Consider the following 5,847-nt stretch of genomic DNA (forward strand, 5'->3'; position numbering starts at 1 on the left):
TCGTCGCGTTTTCACTCAAAACGAAAGAATCTGTAAGAAAAATGCGGCGATCGGCCTTGTGAACCGAGTTATTAAGCGTTAAAGTTCGAGACTACAAGTTAGGATATTTGTCATTCCGAAAATAATAGAAAAAAAAAATAAATAAATAATGGAAATTGACAATAATGGACCCAATATTCATATAAAAATAATATATTTTATTACTTTTTAGCTTTTGATAAAGAACAATAATGGAAGTTGAAAAAAATGGACCCAATAGTTTTGAATACTTTCAAGATAATTTGGAGTTGCTTATACTTCCTTGTACGAAATGGAGTTATTCAAGAGGAAATGAAATGTTTTTTGGTTTCCAGAAAGTAGAAAGTGATTATAATGTAAGAAAGAGTTGCTTTTTTGCGAAATGGACAAGTGCATATTTATATAGACAACAAAATCCATTCTTTCAAAATTTATTGTAATTACAAGTATTGAACAATTAAATGAATTTATACAAGTTGTTGATAAATTATGATAGAGAGAGAGAGAGAGAGACAGAGAGAGAGAGAGAGAGAGAGAGAGCGCGAGAGCTAAAAGGAATTTATAGATAATGGCAGAAATTGAAATTGTAAAAAATAAGTTAAAAAAACTGAAATTGTATTTTTATTTGCTAAATAAACTTTTACATGCTAAATAAACATTTTATATTTTATATATCTTCTATTTTAATTATTGCTTTTTCCACTTTTACATTTTCTTCCTTTTTTCATTTGTATTATAGTTTCAATCGCATTTGTTTCCTCAATTTGAGAATACATATTTGGATCATTTTGAACATTTATTTTAACTAATTTTAAACGTTTTCTTTTCTCTTTTGTTCTTTCTCTTTCAACGTTATCATTTTTATTTGCCTGCTTGGTTAAGAAAAACATTCGTGTTATTAAATAAAAACGGATAATGTTCTTAGTAAATTTATGATTATGTTTTTCACAGCCAAGGAAAGTTACAGGATTCTTTTCTTCGTTGATCAATTCCATTATTTCAAATAACGTATCAACATTAATTTCTCCACATTGTGTTGTCTCTATTACTCCTTTTTATAGAATTGAAAGCAGATGAAATAAAGCCACAGAAGGATTCATTAAATATCCTTTTGATTTGATTTGAATTAATTTATGTCTTTCTGGTATTTCACTATGTAGTTGTAAAACCAACGTTTTCAAACATTCTTCATAAATATTATAATATGTTTATTATTATTTATTCTTACAAAACCTATTTCCTTTTCTTGCCACATATCCAGCAATGTACGTTAGAATGTAATCGAAGGTAGTACATATATGAGATTCATGATCATTAAGAATTGACGAGGCATATGCTAAAACTTCAGTATTCGTTCCTCTATCCAGGATAGTATCTATCTGACCTATCCACTATTCTCTTCTTTCTTTAATATCTGGTATATCTTTAATATCTAAAAGAACATTCATTATTTCTGTGCTAGAGACATTACAGCCTTTTGGAGATTTTACTAGAGAATACGTTGATATCAGTTTGTAAATTTGTATAAATAACTGAGAGTCAGGATGATCGTTACAACAATATCGCATCATTCCAAAAAATCTCTGCAAAAGTTATAAATTATAAATTATAAATCATTATAAATTAGATATTACAAATGTTATGTATATTTTAAAAAAGAAAAATTCACCTCTAAACTATCTTTCAATCTAGATTCAATCTAGATGTCATTAAATACTTAAATCCACATTTATAAATCAAAAATTTCAAGAGTACACATTTCAAGAGTAGCTTTGAGAGAAATTTTTAAACCGTAACAAGTTTGCTCAGTTATAAAATTATAATTCATTTTTTTAGCTTCTTTTTCCCATTCAACTAAAAATGTTATAAAATTTTCGATATTCTGCAAAATTCAAATATAAATATTGATGTAATCCTTTAAAAGAACAAATATATAAAAATCACATTTAAATTTATTAAAATTATACATAATAAAACACAATATCACAATTATTATATGAAAACTACTTGCGATGTTTACACTTATATGATTGCCTTATACATTTCGTTACCCGGTTGTAATAAATTTGTAGGAGTGCGACTATTCATGGCAGTGATTAGTGCATTCACTCTTTTGCACAATTTGATTGATCCATCAGCATCATTCAAATCATGATAAACATTTGTGTCTTTGAATATTTGCATGGTAGATGCTACACTGAAAAACTATCAAAAATTACATAAATACATTTTGTTTGTGTATATATATATATATATATTACTTCATTATAAATAACAAGAAACAGATACTTTCACCTAAATTCTAAAACTTTATTTATTTGTAAAGGTGTCTCTAAAAAAGGCTTATAAGACATCTTATTCACTGAGAAGCCAAAAAGGCACTTTTTTTTATAAAGGAGGAATTAGAATACGGGTATTCAACTACATACTCGAAATGCCATTGCAACATTCATTTTCTGATAATATTTAGGTTTGATATGATTTTCATCTAAATGGTAACTAGATTTCAGATTAAAACCGTGAGGTTTTTCAATGGCAAGTATTGCATACCAATGTTTTAAAGAAACTACACCTTTTGGAGTCTATATGTCGCAATAAATATAAATGTTAATATACATTTATATGAATAATATAAAATTATTGATTTTGATTATTACATTTTTAACTTTATATTAAATAATTGGAAAGAAGTTGTATATGTTGTTCATGTAGATGTTTTAATTTTTGCTTTTTTCGATATAAATTTTTAAACTTACCCAAATTCCTACATATCGATCAAACTGAAAAAAATAATTTCGGAGACATTTTATTAAATGTGGAAAATCAGAAATGAACCATAAGCGTCTTTCTGTATCTACAATATGTTGTATACTAACACATTCTTCCTTTACTCCAAATATATTTCACATAGATCGATTCCATGACGCTCCATCTGATACTATAGTGTCTACTTTAAGTCCAGATTGTTCTGTTAGAATAATACACTCCATAATAATTTTGTGCAAGATTGATGCACTTGTGTTACCAACACCCAAAAAGCAAGCCAAACATTGAACTCATTTTCCTTTAAAGGGCTGAAATATGAGAACTAATGCATGGTCTCCTTTTTTTTTCTTTTGTTCTTCCGAAGTGTATTGACCTAAATTAACAAAGCCTTCAACTTTTAGATTCTTGCGATTAAAATATAACGTTTTTGATAATTTCATTTCATCCAGCAATAAAACACCTATAAAATTAATTTTAGTTATTTAAATATATATGACATTTATTATAAAATAATATATAAAAATTACGTTTCTTGTGCAACTATTCAATTCAGAAAAAATTAATATAATAGAGTTAATAGAATTAATTGTAATTTTGTAAACGAAATGGATATGCACATACCTCGCACATCATTTGGTTCCATGTTTGCAATCTTTTTTTTCAATATTTCAAATGTGTTCATTTGAAAACCGTAACAACCTTTGATAATCTCAATATAATGATTTAATGTTGCAATTGAAGGTAGTATTAAAATATTATGAGATCTCAAATGATTGTACGTTTTTGTACTTTTAATCCGGAGTAAAATACATTCATACACCTATGAGGTTTGAATTCGTTTGAATATCTCATACCTTTTATATTTTTTAATTTTGCTGCTGCAAAACAAGCTTTAACAGCTAATTGTTGATTTAGAGGTAATTTTGAAATAACCTCATCTATTACTTTTTCGTCACATTGAGAACATTTATTTTTTAAATAGGTTATTTTCTCGTACAATTTTTTAATCTTAAACAACATTATTTTAAATTAAAAGATTAATTCCAATATATATATATAATTTGAATCTTAAAAAAAGATGTAATATGTACTTTTTCTCGAAGTCTCTTTTCTCGACGTTTACAATTTAAATTTAACCCTTTCAGGATTTCATTTTTCTTCCTTAATTTTTGAATTGGTGTTAAATTATACGATTTCCTTAATAACATCTTTCTACTTTTTGTACAAGTTAAACATTTCAATGTCTGTCCTACTCTGTACTCACTTTTAATTACAAAACCTTGACATTTTGTAACTCTATAAAGCAAATTAATATATTTTATTCAAAGTACATTTTATTTTACTTATAATACATTGTAATTAAACAAGAAAACTTTCACAAACCTATTTTCATCGTTAATTCTTTCACAAGGAAACATAGTTTGTAATTTCTTTAAAATTTGTTCAATTTCTGATATATAATGAATCATTTTAATATCAAAAGAAATTTCTTTATCTCCAATAAATACCTATATATTTTACAGTAATAACATTTTAATAAATTAGATTTAAATGTACTGTCATTATATTATAACATATATTGTTATTTTGATTATATTTACCTTCACTTCCATATTTATTGTAATTATGACACGTCTTAAAATATATAATAAATCGTTTGACCAACATGTCCACATCATAAAGGTATCACTAATATTTGTAAACCAATAACATGTTGGAACTTTAATATTTTTTGCAATATTTATATTTTCATTAGAAAACTTCTGAATTGTTTCTGTTAATGGTGTAAAAGATCTGTTTTTTATTTGTAATGTCTCATTTAACATTTGCGACATAGGAGCAATTGGTTCTTTTGCTAAATTTAAAACTGTTTCTGAGGTTTCACCTTCAGTTGAAAATTTTTCATGAGATATAACGTCATCACTATGTCTATCATTATGTTGTATCTGTTTAAAATATGGTATCTTTTTTACAGGAAAAATCGAAGGAACGGCTCCTTCTTTTAATTTTGGGTTTTTTCTTGTCACATAAATGACTGTATCATCTGTTTGCACAAATGCATCCTCTTTAATAATATCTTCTGATTTAAAATGTAATTCACAAATTCTGCTATTCTTTTTTATTTTTATATTTTTTTTTAGTAGACATAATATTATACCAAGAAATAAACTTATTCTATAAAAGAAATTAAAGTTTTCTTTTTAAGTAAAATATACGTGAAATGTATAATGTTAAAAATATATTAAAAAATAAAATGTTAAATATATATTAAATATATACGCGAAAAATGTGGAATAAAAATATTATTTCTCAAAATAAAAGTACTTACTGCACCAGGTGTAAACAAGCTTTTTTTTGCAAATCCTTTTTTGTTTCTCCTGGAGTTACATCCCTCCACGCAACAAGACATATTATTATTTGATAGCTTTTCACCTACAATATTATAATATTTATGATAAAATAAGATTATATTAATATTCGAATGTATTTAAAATATATCTATTCTGATTATTAAAAGTGTGTATATATATATATATGTATATACAGGGTGTTTCCAAATTAAATCGCAAAACTTCGGGAGCGTGTAGAGGAGTAAAAAACTAAGAAAAAAAGTCCTATAGACATATGCTCGTTTTTGCTCCGTTTCAGAGAAATCGAAAAAAAATGTTTACATTTCTTGCCATATCTAGCACCGACATATTTGATTACATTTTCCACTTTCTGTTATGAATTTGTCAGTCGCTCTTTGAAAGCCTTTAACAGTAGATGAATTTTGTCTTTTGCAATATGCCGCGTACGTATTCTAATAGTGAATATGCTGATATGGTTTTTGTATACGGTTTCTGCAACGGTAATGCTTTAAAGGCGGTGCGAGAATATGCACGACGATTTCCAAACAGAAGAGTGCCAAACCGAAGAGTGTTTATGTTGACATTTAATAGATTGCGAGAGACTGGAACATTTTCAATTCGACAAGAAAACAACCGATTTCAAGCAGCGTTACGAAGAGATTTGCAGGCAGGGAATCGTATTTTACAACATTTTGACAATCATCCTGAGACC

General features: G+C 26.5%; 1 pseudogene; it reads right to left on the reverse strand.

Moving 5' to 3' along the window:
* Positions 1 to 1,409: 1,409 nt before the first annotated feature.
* Positions 1,410 to 3,427, reverse strand: LOC108728839 (uncharacterized; annotated as a pseudogene).
* Positions 3,428 to 5,847: the final 2,420 nt, after the last annotated feature.

This window comes from Mycetomoellerius zeteki, unplaced genomic scaffold, assembly GCF_001594055.1.
Source record: "Mycetomoellerius zeteki isolate Tzet28-1 unplaced genomic scaffold, Tzet1.0 scaffold642, whole genome shotgun sequence".
In the NCBI taxonomy this organism is placed as follows: Eukaryota; Metazoa; Arthropoda; class Insecta; order Hymenoptera; family Formicidae; genus Mycetomoellerius; species Mycetomoellerius zeteki.